The sequence below is a fragment of the Acipenser ruthenus genome, chromosome 10 (assembly GCF_902713425.1).
Source record: "Acipenser ruthenus chromosome 10, fAciRut3.2 maternal haplotype, whole genome shotgun sequence".
Taxonomy (NCBI): Eukaryota; Metazoa; Chordata; class Actinopteri; order Acipenseriformes; family Acipenseridae; genus Acipenser; species Acipenser ruthenus.
Window position 1 is genome coordinate 27,597,720 of NC_081198.1, and position 15,867 is coordinate 27,613,586.

Sequence of the window (15,867 nt, forward strand, 5' to 3'; positions counted from 1 at the left end):
GAGAGCCCTGTAGCAGTATTTATCGACTGGGTAAATATCCACAGAGCTATGTAACAGTATTTATCGACTGGGAAAATATCAACAGAGCCCTGTAGCAGTATTTATAGACTAGTTAAATATCCACAGAGCTCTGTAACAGTATTTATCGACTGGTTAAATATCTACAGAGCCCTGTAGCAGTATTTATAGACTGGTTAAATATCCACAGAGCTCTGTAACAGTATTTATCGACTGGGTAAATATCAACAGAGCCCTGTAGCAGTATTTATAGACTGGTTAAATATCCCCAGAGCTCTGTAACAGTATTTATCGACTGGGTAAATATCCACAGAGCCCTGTAGCAGTATTTATAGACTGGTTAAATATCCACAGAGCTCTGTGAGTATTTATCGACGTTAAATATCCACAGAGCCCTGTAGCAGTATTTATAGACTGGTTAAATATCCACAGAGCTCTGTAACAGTATTTTCAATTATTTTCTAGGTTGTATAACATTAACCAGACAGCACTAATATTTTTTAGTAGGTCTTATATATCATGATGAAAATTATATATATATATATATATATATATATATATATATATATGAGCTAAAATATATATATATATATATATATATATATATATATATATAATATTTAAAAAGGTACACCTTACTCAAAAATCAGTTGTGACAGTTGTGGAAAGAAAGCACTGCAGTGGATTTATTCAGAAACAAAGTCAGTATACAGTCTACAAAATAGGATTGTGATTGAGAGCTGGGAAAATGTTGCCACTAGGGTTTGAAAAGTCACATAAAGCTTGATCTGCAAATCTCTTTTCTTGCCAACAGTAAGGCTTTGAAATGTCTAACACATTTCAGAAATGCATTTCAAAGGCCTTTAACAGCACCTGCTATTATATCTCCTCAGACATGTATTTGATTGGAGGGTAATGGCTGCTTCTTGGTTGTTTTATCAAAAAGAAAAAAGACCCACTGAGTCTGGGTCATATTAACAGCTTGAACTCCTGAAGGATGAAATCATTTTAAATCTATTCTTGATCGCATAAAGTGTGAAACTGTGCCACCTGGTGGCTGCTGTTCAGTCCCACCCTCCCAGGCTTTCTCTCATGTAGTTCTAAGAATTTGTTAACACCTGGACTTTCTCGGGGTGCTTGAGTAAGCAAAGCCAGACCAGGGGCCAGGGATCAAAAGAAAACAGTGAAGTGGAGCAAGCATTCCTCACCTTTAAATATCAGCATTAGAGGAGCCAACACCATCCAAAAAACAAGCAAACAAGGCTTACCCATTTCAATTCATTGTTTTACTGAGCACCGTTTATCACTGGCGCCCCTGCCCTCTCATTGTGATGAAAGCTTTTGGATAATTGCTTGTTTCCCTCTGTTTCTCACTCATTCCTGAGCTCATGGCTTCCTCGTACCCTAGCACTGCCTGTGTTGTAGGTCACATGGACTGCTTCATTGAATAATAACTCACAATAATAAAAGCATGAATAACAGAATGCTGCTAAACACTCTCTCAGCGCTCCAGGGCGTACATTTTGAAATATTCTTTAGCGCTTTGGCAGTAGCATAGACCAATGAATACATTATTCACAATCCCAGACCTTTACTACTTTAGGTGCAGTCGTCTCGGAGGTAAACATGAAAATAAATGACAAGGCCTTTGATGGAATTCCTAATGTTTACCTCCTCGTACAGTACACTTTAATACAATTAAGCAATCCAGTACAACAGTAAAATAAAATGATTTATAAAATGTGTGCAGTAGGCCTATAGAGTATACAGTAGTAAAATCAAATGAATACCTAGCGCACATTTTTGCTCACACACTTTACAGAAATGAATCATTTTAAAATGTACCTAGAACACTTTACAGAAATGAATCATTTTAAAATGTACCTAGAACACTTTACAGAAATGAATCATTTTAAAATGTACCTAGAACACTTTACAGAAATGAATCATTTTAAAATGTACCTAGAACACTTTACAGAAATTAATCATTTTAAAATGTACCTAGAACACTTTACAGTGGACGTGTGGCTGCAAGTAATTCTTTTAAGTTCTATTGGGTTTTCCAATAGAGTCCTTTAAGGTTATTGTACTGATTCTTTTAAAGGAATTCAGTCCTTTAGGACTGACGTTATCCTACTGGATTCCTATGCTATTAAACAAAAGTGAGATATTACAACCTAACATAATTACATAAGTAATGTGACTATACCAATCCCACAAATGAGTTGAAAAAGGCAGGCAGTTAACCAGTGTACACTCACTAAATAACACGTTTGCTATTACGACAACGTCTCTCCACTAAGCTAAAAACAAGTTTAACAGATAAAAGCAGTGTAAGAAAACAGCATTTGGCTGGCATCCACGTCCTTGGGGAATCCGGGATACAGACGACAGCTGCATTACACACCCTAACTCGCCCTTCTAATAGCTGGAGAGTGATTGTCTAACACAGAGCAGCAGCACAGCAGATCAAGAGGAAAGCCAGACATCTCTCAGATTACATTATTTGGTCTTGCTTTTACACGCCATTCCCAAAGTTTGAATAGGGGTTTTCTAGCTGTATGAACGAAGATACAGTATTGCTTATTGATTTTATACATTTTGTGGGTACTTTAATCTCTGAATCCACATTGGTATTGATGGAAGAGGCTTGGATGGGTTGTGTGTGAATATGTTTATAATCCTGGAGCAGAGCATCGTGATAGGACATGCCCAGTCTGGCACCCATGTAGCACCCACGACTTTAGACAATATCTGAAGTGTTCTTTTTTCATTGGCAACAGTGCTTTGAGTGGTCACTTTCTTTGTCAATAGGAACGCAGGCAATCCTAATGAAGGGGCTAAATAAAACAGAAGTCATTGAAAACCTGTGGCAAGACAGATGAAACTTTGGAGATGGGTAAACACCAGTCTGGCAGCAAAATGAACGTACATTTTATTTTTGTGACACACACACACACACACTATATATATATATATATATATATATATATATATATATATATATATATATACAGATATTTTTTGACTGTAACAAAATCAAAACAAAATCTTAGCTCCCTTGGAGCACTAACACACGTTATATTTTAAAACCTAAATCTAAACCAGGGATGGCTAACTCCTTTTACCCTGCAAAATCAAACCATATATCTTAAAGAATACCTTTCTTTGCTTTACGGTTCTCGTTCTCCAGGAACCACACCTGACTTCATTTACCCAACAACCCCGTTGCCATTCTTTTGTTTTGTGTCGTGTAGGGCCCTACCAAATTCACGGCAGTAAAAAACGCGTCACGAGCAGTGAAATCTGGTCTCCCACGTGAAGTGGTCTTTTGTGTACTTTTACCCTACAGTAAAATACAATGCATGTTATAAATACCGTTACAGGTTCCTGACGCGATTGTTAGCTTGTTTCAATTTAAAAAAAGAAAGCTCTAGAGTAAGTCTCACGAGAAAAAAAAGTGGCACGGTCTTTCAATATATATATATATATATATATATATATATATATATATATATATATATATAGACACTAGTCAATCACGCAAACATACATTATATAGCTACCTTAGGGGTTTTAGGACCGTGGTGTGTGGTTGCTGGCAGCCATTTTGAGACCAACATGGGTTGGGAGTTAAAATGGAGACTAGATTCCAAACAATTGAACACAGGTGCAGCTGATACTACATGATTAGGACCCTACCAAATTTCACGGTCATAACATTTTTAAAATCTTAAATTTCACGGTGGTGTAAAAGTATGAACATGTAGTTAAAAACAGCAAAATACAAATATTTAAATCCCTGAAGTTAACAAAAGCGCGTGACTAACGAAGAAGAAACTATTCTGAAGTGCCGTTTTTCTTCATTCCGTCTGTGCGGTGTAAATACCTGTCCATATTTAGACACGGCTATCTCTTCCCTCCTGCATCCACGGCGTTTGCTGAAATTGACAGACAGCGCCGAGCTGGGACCGGGTCTGTAGCTGAACAATATATCCAGAGACTAAAAAATATAAACTTGAAGTTTCTTGACATTTTTATTTGATTTATTTTTGGTGTGTTATTTTTCTGCTCATACTACTATTTGGTATATTTTAGCTTCTGTTGCAGTAATTATTGTAGCACTAATTGATTTATTTTGGACGCTCTTTAAAATGTAGGTCTAATCTGACTCCCCTGACGCTACTTCTTTTTGGTTAAGGGCCACCAAGCTTCCGCCGAAGCTTATTGTCGCCACCTACTGTTTGTTTTAATTATCGTTATTGTGAGCCCAACACTTTTTGATTCCTGAATACCCAGGGCGATTTACAGTTGTATACAAAAAATACATCAAGAATTACAGTACATTTTAAGAGCAAGATACAAAATTCAATGGCTTAAGTCCTAATACGAGCAAATACAAAACACAGTACAGATACGAACAGATAACAGTGTTGATAGTTACATCACAGTTAGATACGAGTGCAGGTGAAATACAAAATACTACAGATTGGGTTAAGTGCAGGATTAAATACAGTCAAATAGGGAACATGTAAGTGCAAGTTGAAGTGCTATATTGTCCAGAAGGAAAGAGTTGAGTTCTACAGGTGTTGTGTGAACAGGTGTCTCTTTTAAAAGCATCAACAGTCTTAACATCCCTGATTATTATTATTTATTTATTAGCAGACACCCTTATCCAGGGCAACTTACAACTGTTACATGATATCACATTATTTTTACATACAATTACCCATTTATATAGTTGGGTTTTTACTGGAGCAATTTAGGTAAAGTACCTTGCTCAAGGGTACAGCAGCAGTGTCCCCCACCTGGGATTGAACCCACAAGCCTCCAGTCAAGAGTCCAGAGCCCTAACCACTACTCCACACTGATTGAAGAAGGTTGTTCCAAAGTTTGGGCGTATAGCGGCAAAAAGCCCCATCGTCCATGGAACGAAGCTTAGTTTAGGGTATTGCCAATAAACCCGAGGATGAAGAACGTAGATTACATATGGGTGTGTAACGTGTAAGAAATTCATCAATGTAACATGGAGCTAAACCGTTCAGAGCCTTATAGGTTAACAACAGTATTTTAAAATCAATCCTGCTCTCAACCTTCATCCAGCGTAGAGAAGCAAGAACTGGTGTAATATGGGCACCCAGTTTAGTGCCAGTTAAATTGGGAGCAGCAGAGTTCTGAATAAATTGTAGCCTGCTGATAGCATGAACTAGCCTCTCTGAACTAGCCTCTCTGCATCAGGCACAGACAACACAGGGTGCAAACGGGCAATGTTACGAAGGTGAAAAAAGGATACCTTGGTGACATTGCACATATGTGACTCGAAAAGCAAGGCTAGACCACACCAAGATTCCTAACTACAAAGCTAGATTTAACTTCAAGCCCATCGATCACTATGCTAAAAGAGTCAACATTTCTAAGTTGTCGAGGAGAGCCAAGCAGCATTACTTTGGTTTTAATTGTAGAAAGTCAGACAATTTATCAAGAGCCTAAATGGCCACATTTCCACAATATCTGTGTCAAGGTTTTTTTGTTTGTTTTTTTTTTAACAAAGGAGTCACATCTTGTCACATCACAATAGGGTTAATTATTGTAATGATTAAATACTTAGCTTCACCTGGTAATTGAATACTGCTTATTTTGTTTTTCAATGTGTTATGTACATAAAATATGTTTTTTTTTTATTCCTCTGTGCATTTTCAGAGAAAGCAGCCTGACATCCTTAAGGAGTTTGCTGATCAATCTGGCCAGACTTCAGACCCTAAGAAGTGAGAGGCCACAGATCCTCACCAAGTGAAGCTTACCGACACATTGTTAGCTTCATTGCTAATGATCTCATGCCCCTGTCTGTTGTAGACAGCACAGCCTTTCGCGACATCCTTAGCACAGCTGAACCACGCTTCACCATGCCCAGCAGGAAACACCTCAGCCAGAAGCTACTTCCTCAACGCACCTCCGGTGATCAAGATCAACTTGAGGAGTCAAATGCAGCAAGTCCAGGACATCTACCTTACCATAGCAATGTGGTTAAGTAGAGATGTGAGGTCCTTTATTGGCATCACGGGCCTCTTCATCGTGGACTACACACTAAAAACTGTCATGTTGGCTTGCCTGCGTTTTAGGGGCATGCATACTGCAGAGAACATCTACAGAACATATGAGGAGACAACATGGCTGGCAAAGTTTCAGGCATAGTGACTGACAATGCTGCCAACATGGTGACGGCATTCACCATATTCCCACCATTGGATATCCAAGATGGTGACGAAGACCGAGATGAGGATGTTGATATTGAAGTGGTGAGTGTGAGCGACAAACTGGATTATTTTCCACCCGAGCGTAGCCCCTGTTTTGCTCACACTCTACAGCTGGTTGTTCGGGGTCTTCTCTCTTGCCCTTCTCCTCTGAAGGTTTTCCTGCCTGTCCTCAACAAGAGCCAGGCGTCACCACATCAGGAAGTGTACCACAGCAGCCATCCTGAGGCCAATGACGGGTCTCTGCAGGTGTGTGCTTTTATACATCTCTTAGTCATTCACTTCTGCAATGGTTTGCACCTTGTAAGAGGAGGTGTCAAGTTTTTGGAGGGTCAGCAATAATGTTTGTGCCAGCTTAGTATTCCAGATCCCTGCCCAACTCCATGCTCTTTTCTGCATTTGAATACATGTCAATATCATTTAAATGAATTAATGATGGCAAAGTGCTAATTTCATAGCAGGTGCTGAACGCCAGGTGAAAGCTATTCTTTTTGTGGCCACTAAAGTCCCACTTCACGCCAGCTAAACACGGTTTGCGCTTGCAAAATGCAGATTTTGGCCGCAATATGGGTGTTTTGCAGCTGCAAATCACTCTGCATGTATCCTTACATCAGCTTCAGTGTGTTGAATCATGCAAAAATAGTTCTCACTGACACTTTTTTAGAAATATATTTTTATTTAAAAAAAATATATACTTTGTATAATAGAACTAAAGTTAAGCTATATGAACATTGAGCTACTCAGCAGCAGGTTCTTATACCAGAATCAATGATGTACTGAATACGTTCGGAGCAAAACCATTGAAATGCGGAAAAATAAACTTGGGATGTGCAGATGAATTTGCGTGCGCGCTGACTACAAGTGAGACGCTTGTCTTCTGAAGACAGTATTTGGCATAATACCAGCACAGAGGCGAACTCTTTGCGACAACATTGCTGGGGGACAAGAGCCGCCCAGGCAGCTGACCACGGTGAAGCACCGCGAGGATATTTCACTGCACATGAGAAAGGCTGCAGGGCTGTCTGTGGAAGACACCACTGGAGTCCATCAGTCTTTCCATCGCAGTCAGTTTGAACTCTGTAGTATAAGTTTATATGCTGTTTTTTACTCATGTTCTTCATTTTAGTGATTTCGTAGCTATTGGTGTCAGTACAGTGTAACAACCATTTTTCCAGTGTGTCTCTTTGGCTCATGCAATTCACAGTGACCGAGCGTCACACTTGGATATTATTACATACACTCTTTACAAACAGTGGGAAAGGTTTTCCTGAACACCCAATCTTCCTGATTTCAACCTTCCTTTGCACTGGTGAATACACTTTAATGAATAGCTAATACAGGAACCTCCGACTCCGGCAATCCGTGCCCTGTCCAATTCTGTCATTTGCTAATGGGTGAAATATTCTTGCTGGCCACAAGAGGTCTCTATTTCAATAATAATAATAAAAACTCTCCTGTACTTTTCCATTCTTGTGCAGTTTGGGCGTTGATCGTTTCAGAAACCGGCGCAGTAAGTTTTCAAATCCATCTCAAACAATCCTGTTAGGTCACCTTAAAAAAAATAACAGCAAATAAAAAACTTCATGATTCAAGTATGAGCTCAGCCCACATGACTGCAGTGCTATCTGTTGAACTAAAATCTTGTCTAAATACAAAATAGATGACAACCCATAGGCTTACTGCCAGTACTATATTTTACATGGGAATCCTAGACATTTATTAAATCAGTATCGCTCAGTATCGCTCTGAATACAATGTCGAGAGGCGATTGGTATGGTTATGGGATTGGACGACACCCACTGACCTTCGGTTCTCCTGAGCTGTTGTGGGATGAGCTGCAGTGAGGCAGTCTAATTGGACATTCTTAATCAGGGAGAAAAAGGGAGGTTAAACAACATGGCACAGTAAAAATGAAAAAAAAAATCCCTGCAGGCACTGCCGAGCGGCAAGCTGTACCAAACTGTCCTGATTAACCTGGAGCCACATGGACCCCCCTAATCCCAAAGGCCTGTTTTTAGCCTACTGTTGAAATGTAGTCTGCCGTTAACTGGAACCTTAATTAAATGGAGAAGAAGATTGTAAACTTGCATGCTGTGTGCGATCTTTAAGATGCCATTTTCAGTTTTTACCATGCTGTATTCTCCATATCAACCACCTGCTTTAAAAATTTATAGCTGAGGCACCTCTCGGAATTCCATTCAACTGCAAAGTCCATTCAAAACCGTAACGTCACAATCAGGCCTGTACCTTGGCCACTAACAGCATTCTCTTCATCATTGACAGTGAGCTAAATGAAGGCTGATAATGATTAGAAAACAAATAGAGCTGATGTTAGCTTGTGTATTAATAATAAAGCAGTATTTAATAGGGTTCTAGGACTGCCAGTGTCTATGGGTTATATCAAAACTCATGGTGCTTAAACGAGGCTGAACTTTCAGCCTCCACTGCTGCCGATATTCTGCCAAACAGACTTTCGCCGTCCTATAACTCTATAATATATATATATTGCATAAAATAAATTACATTTATTATATTTATTTAACATACCTAAATCCTACATTATCATAGAAGTAAATACACTTTGTCAAATAATTTTAAACTATTATAGAAGTGTAATAGCCTTTAAACGTAATGTAATGTCATAAAACTGCTTAAAGCAGGTGAATTACATCGGTATTTTTCCAGTTAATGCTGTTCTTGTTTACTGTAATTAAAGCACTGGTTCTCCGCTTGAACAGAAACACATGACTTGTATTGACTGCACCCTTAGCTTGCTCACAAACAGACAGCAGTGACACAGTAAGGGTGGAGCGCTCTGTAATTACAATCTCACAAACCCAGGCACGAGGAAGCTGGTTGTTCTGAGAGTAGGGGGAAGAATGCTGGTATCTGCATTCAACTTGTTTGCACTTCTAACCGTTTCACTGCTAGTCTTCATGCACTGGTTTTGATGCACAGCACTGATTGGATGATATCGTGGATAATAAAATAAATGTAGACCAATTGTGTCTTTGTTTAGTATTTAGTATTTGCTGCTGTATTTGCTGTCAGTACAGGGCTGGAAGCTGGTGGTACTGAATCGTGGTCTAATTTTAATTAGAACCCTCAGAACTGTCATCCACCAATCAGGAAGCTCCATTGCAGGGCACTACCACACAATAGGCGACTGCAGAACTTTCTGGTAGAATGACTTTACGAAAGTGAAACAGATAAAAGCTAAATACAGAAAAGGTAAACAAATCTGTAAACTGAAAATGTGTAAAATAACAATAAAGGCATTGTTTACCTGTTTCCAACAGCAATAAGACCCTGATTATGGAGTGATACCGTATGGTGGTTGACCTCTGTTCGGGTTCTATTGCCTGACAAATATCACATTGTGGCAAAGTGGTTGCTGATTATGTACAGGTGCAGAGGTGATGCAGTGCAGGAATAAACGGACAGAGATTTGTAATCCAGTATGGAAAAATATACGTTTTTTTGTGTTGTTATAATCCAGGTCTGGTGACCAAATAATAAACTCTGGTTATACACAGTGACGCGTAAAACACGGAGAACAGTAACAGGGATTGCAGCCTAAACAATAAACACAGTATCTCTCCCACAATATACCCACGGTCACCAGTCCTGGGTGCGTGCTATAGTGCTCGTGGTGGGTGATACAGTTTAAAGAGTGACAAATAGTGCAGTGCTGTTCCAGGGTCAGTGCTGGCTCTTATTATTATTATTATTATTATTATTATTATTATTATTATTATTATTATTATTATTATTATTATTATTTATTTCTTAGCAGATGCCCTTATCCAGGGCGACTTACAATCGCAAGCAAATACAAATACATTCAAGTGTTACAATACAAGTAATACAATAAGAGCAAGAAATACAATAATTTTTGTTCAAGTGTGACAAACCACAATTCAATAATACAGCAGATAATAGTGATAGTTACATCAGGATATGATTAAATAGTGATAGTTACATCAGGATATGATTAAGTACAAAATACTACAAGTTAAACACTTGGCAGATTACAATATTCTGAAGTACAGGATTAAATGCAGTAAAATAGGGGGCAGATAAGAGCAAAATAAAGCACATTTAAATGAAGGGTGATAGTGTCCCAGGATACAACAGAGGAGTTCTACAGGTGCTGTTTGAAGAGGTGAGTCTTAAGGAGGCGCCGGAATGTGGTCAGGGACTGGGCAGTCCTGACATCTGTAGGAAGGTCGTTCCACCACTGCGGAGCAAGGGTGGAGAAGGAGCGGGCTCGGGAGGCAGGGGAGCGTAGCGGAGGTAGAGCCAGTCTTCTAGTGTAGGCGGAGCGGAGAGGTCGAGTGGGGGTGTAGGGAGACAGCTCCGGAATGTGTTAGCCGTCTATAAACACACAAGTAACAATTATAGACAAGACAAACAAGCAAACACTCACAATACTCTTAATACACAGTGCACGGGTCCTTCCGGGTCTATTTCAAAACCAAAAGCGAAGGAAAAGATTTACAATTCTCCAGCCCCTTTTATGTGATTATGCATGACCCCTTGGTAAACGATTACAGCTGATTCTATTGCCTGCAGCTGCTACCTCGTTTACCTTCCAGGTCAATACATTCCCACACTGGAGTCTCGTCTTTTTCCAGGCTGAATGACTTCCCGACCCACGGAATGAACTGTCAGGACAACCTGTCCAAAGCCTTTCCCTTTCGCTACTTCCTACCCTCACAGGTCGAGAGGGAGATTTATAACCAGAACTCATTATATTTCTGTCACATATCCCACCGCTCAGAGTGGAGCCGAGGGAACACTCGGCTGAATCTATCTTTCCCATTACTCCCCCCTCCCGGGAAAAATGATCCGCATTTTGATGGTCTTTCCCTGCACGGTGTACCATATGGTACATGAAGGGCTGCAACGCCAGATACCACAGAGTTATCCGGGCATTGCCTATAGCCCGAATCACTTCATATGGCCCCTGCCATTTTGCACATAACTTGGATTCTGAGGAGGGAAGCAGCAGCATTACCTTGTCTCCTGGTCGAAAGGTTCGAATTAGTGCATTTTTGTTGTAATGCTGCTGTTGTCGGTGCTGAGCCGATCTGAGGTTGTCCTGGGCCAAACGACCGACCATATCTAGGCGATCTCTTATGAGCACATGCTTCACTACATTTTTGGATGAGCCTTTGTGCTCTTCCCACCCCTCTCTCAACAGATCGAGGATGCCGCGAGGCTGTCGGTCGTACAAGAGCTCGAAGGGGGAGAACCCTGTCGAACTCTGCAGCACCTCTCTCACTGCAAAAAGGAGGTAAGGAAGGAGCGATGCCCAATGTTTTTGCTCTTGCATTACAAACCGTCTCAGCAACGACTTCATGGTCTGATTAAAACTTTCCACCAAACCATCCGTCTGTGGATGATAAACAGACGTCCTGATGGGAAGTATTTTTAATATTTTATATACAGGCTGTAACGTTTGAGACAGAAAGTTGGTTCCATGATCAGTCAAGATCTCCTTGGGGATCCCTACTCTAGCCATAATCTGTACTGACTCGGTGGCTATTGCAGTGGCACTAGTGGACTTCAATGGAGCTGCCTCTGGATATCGCGTTGCATAATCTACCACTACTAATATATGCATATACCCAGAGTCAGAAGGTAGCAAAGGGCCCACTATGTCAATTGGAATGCGTTCAAAAGGAGTGGAAATAATCGGCAGTGGAACCAAAGGGGCGTGGCGCACTCGACCCGGTGCTACTCGCTGGCAGTCTGGGCATGTGGCTACATACTTCGACACATCAGTATGAAGACCTACCCAATAGAATCGAGCCAATATCCTCTCCCTTGTCTTGTCAGCTCCGAGGTGCCCCGCAAAAGGGATATCATGCGCCAGCCTCATGACCTCGGTCCGACAAGACGGGGGAACCAATAATTGTGTTACAGGCTGTCCTGTGCCCGCGGCTAGATTTACCCTATATAGTAATTGACCCTTGATACAGAAGTTTGGATATACTAGCGCCCCAGCGCCATCAACATCCTTACCTTCATCCTTACGTGTGCGGCTGAGACTGCCATTATTTGCATTGATTCTTTAAATTTGGGCCAGCCTCGGCCCAGAATAACTGGATGTGGCAACCTTTCCGCCACCCCTACTACCAGGTGATGTTTTATCGGTCCTACCGATAAATATACTTTTAGTGTGGGGTATGCCGCCGTGTCTCCATGGATACAGGAGATGGCCATCTGACCTCGTGATCGCCACGACACACCGCCCAAGAGAGCTGTTCTAATTAAGGTTTGCTCACATCCTGTCCACTAATGCGTGGGTTTTCACATTGCTTAAAACCACATCAATCATACAAGGCCCCTCCCGACCATTTTCGCCACACTTACCAGGTGCCCAGTTACATGCGGCCACGTCACACTCCATGGCAGCGGGGCATGACCTGGCCAGATGTCCCTGTTGGTTGCACCTAAAACACGTTGGGGGGAGAGAGGGAACATTGGTTATGTAGTTGTCTCGTTGCTGGTAGGGCAACAGGGCAGGGGCAGCACCTCTACCCCAGCTAAGGGCCAACCTTGGTCTCCATGAAGAGGAGGCAAGGGGGCCCATTGGGGTCGGCTGCTCCGAGGGGTGGGAACCGTCAGTATCCCAATCCGAGCGGAGACCAGGGAGTCCTCGTAATTCTCCTCCAGTTTTATGGCGGCTTCCTGGGTGTTGGGGTTGTGGCGCCGTATCCAGACCTGAGTATCGGCGCCGACCACATGGCAGAATTGCTCCACCACCACTGCTTCCCCCATTTCCAGGTTGGTTTTCTTCTCTGGGGTCAGCCAGTGGACCATGTGGTCACACAACCGCTCTGCAACCACCCTGGGGCGTGTCTCCGAGGATCTTCGGTACTCCCTAAACCGTACCTGGTGGGTCTCTGCCATAATGTTGAGGCGGTGGAGAATGGCCAGCTTGACCAGGTCATAACTGGCGGCGCTGAGGTCGCTCATTTCCTGGTTAGCCGCCTGAGCCTCCCCAATCAGACAGGGTCCCAGCTGGCTTGCCCAGAGCTCCCGCGGCCATGACGCGGTGGTAGCCATCCTCTCAAACGCCACCAAGTATGCCCTCATCTTCATCGCCCGAGCCTTCGGTGCCGACATTGCCAGTGTTACGGTAGGGGCTTGTGCTGTGGAAAGTGCCAGCCCTACCTTTTCAATGAGCGCAGTGTAGCGCTCCTCCCTTTCTCTCCTCTGTATCCCGTCTGCTATCCAGCGCCTCCAGCAGCTCCGCTAGTGCATTGCGATCCATCCCATGTTCTGACACCACGTTTGGTTGCTGATTATGTAGAGGTGCAGAGGTGATGCAGTGCAGGCATAAACGGACAGAGATTTGTAATCCAGTATGGAAAAATATACGTTTTATTTTTTTGTTATAATCCAGGTCTGGTGACCAAATAATAAACTCCGGTTATACACAGCGATGCGTAAAACACAGAGAACAGTAACAGGGATTGCAGCCCTAAACAATAAACACAGTATCTCTACCACAATAGACAACCACGGTCACCAGTCCTGGGTGCGTGCTATAGTGCTCGTGGTGGGTGATACAGTTTAAAGAGTGACAAATAGTGCAGTGTTGTTCCGGGTTCAGTGCTGGCTCTTAGCGACAGCTCTGGAACGTGTTAGCCATCTATAAACACACAAGTAACAATTATAGACAAGACAAACAAAACAAACACTCACAATACTCTTAATACACAGCACAGGGTCCTTCCGGGTCTATTTCAAAACCAAAAGCGAAGGAAAAGATTTACCAGCCCCTTTTATGCGATTATGCATGACCCCTTGGTAAACGATTGCAGCTAATTCTATTGCCTGCAGCTGCTACCTCGTTTACCTTCCAGGTCAATACATTCCCGCACCGGAGTCTCGTCTTTTTCCAGGCTGAATGACTTCCCGACCCAGGGAATGAACTGTTAGGACAACCTGTCCAAAGCCTTTCCCTTTCGCTACTTCGTACCCTCATAGGTCGAGAGGGAGATTTACAACCAGAACTCATTATATTTCCGTCACACACATTCATTGCAATATGAACTAATAATTATTTTCACTCACTGACGATATACTCTTACTTGGTAAGAATCACTCCAGGCTTAATCAATCTTTTCTTTTCTTCTTAGTAAGCATGTGAGTATGACAGGGCAGGGCACATAAAGTTTCATATTACCTCCCACTGCTACAGCAGTCAGCAAGTTCAAAATAACCCTTCTATACAACCAAACTCTGTTCAATAACGCACAGCATGTGGCTCAATTTCCACCTCCTCGGCCTATTGTTACTCACTGGCTTTTAGAAATGAACTACAGTGTCTATGGTTCTCGCTGCCTGCCTCAGACCCATCTCACATAGGTCAAATACTAGAACTAGTCTACTCCTGCTTGCTGCTGGCACCAAACAAGAGAGAGACACCAACATACCTAGACAGTAGGTACGTTTTTGCAAAGCATATTCTGGCCGATGGTTTGCAGTAACAAATCATCTACAGGACTACACTCCAAGCTGCCTTGTCTACCCTTCCACAAATCAGACAGACAGTGACAGGCCCCCACAACAACCCATAGTAATCACATTTCAGATCCACTGGGGAAGCCCAGATACAGCCATAGACAATGCCAGCAGTCATTAAGGGAGGGGAGCTTGTATGAATTTGCAAATCCACTGCCACTATAACTGCTAAAATCCCTTAAACCAGTGTTTCCCAAACTTTTTGATTGGCGACCCAGATGAACACAGGAATAATGAACCCACAACCCAAAATCAAAAAAATCACGTTTTGTTTATTTGTAACTACACTATATAAACATCCAGGCTTTGGTAGTTTTACAGCTTGCTAAAATGTTTGCTTTTATCAAATTAATTATTAGTAAAAAAAAAAAAAATAATGGTATGGGCGTGCCACTTCTATGAACAGTCTCTCAGCCAGCTCAGGTTTCTGCGTGGACAACGGGACTGCAGCTGATCGCAGACATGCATTTGTCGGAGAGCCACCATGGAGATTGATGGACAAGAAATCTAGGAATGGGGGGTGGAATCCTGTGCCATGGTGGAGCAAGGAGTGTGAGGATGCAGGGAAGGATAGGAATAGTGTGTTGGTTAAAGTTAAAAATAGTAGAAATTTTAGGGGGCTCCCGAGTGGCGCATCCAGTAAAGGCGCTCCACGTGAGTGCAGGATGCGCTCTATAGCCTGCAAGTCGCGAGTTCGAATCCAGGCTATTCCTTTGCCGATCGAGGACGGGAGCTCCCAAGGGGCGGCGCACAATTGGCCGAGCGTCGCCCGGGGGGAGAGAGGGTGTCCTCGGCTCACCGCGCACTAGCGACCCCTGTAGTCTGGCCGGGCGCCTGCGGGCTTGCCTGTAGCTGCCCGAGAGCTGCGTTGTCCTCCGACGCTTTAGCTCTTGGGTGGCTGCATGGTGAGTCTGCAGTGTGAAAAAAAGCGGTCGGCTTGACGGCACACGCTTCGGAGGACAGCGTGTGTTCATCTTCGCCCTCCCGAGTCACCGCAGGGGTGGTAGCGGTGAGCCGACCGTAATAAATAATTGGCCATTCCAAATTGGGAGAAAAT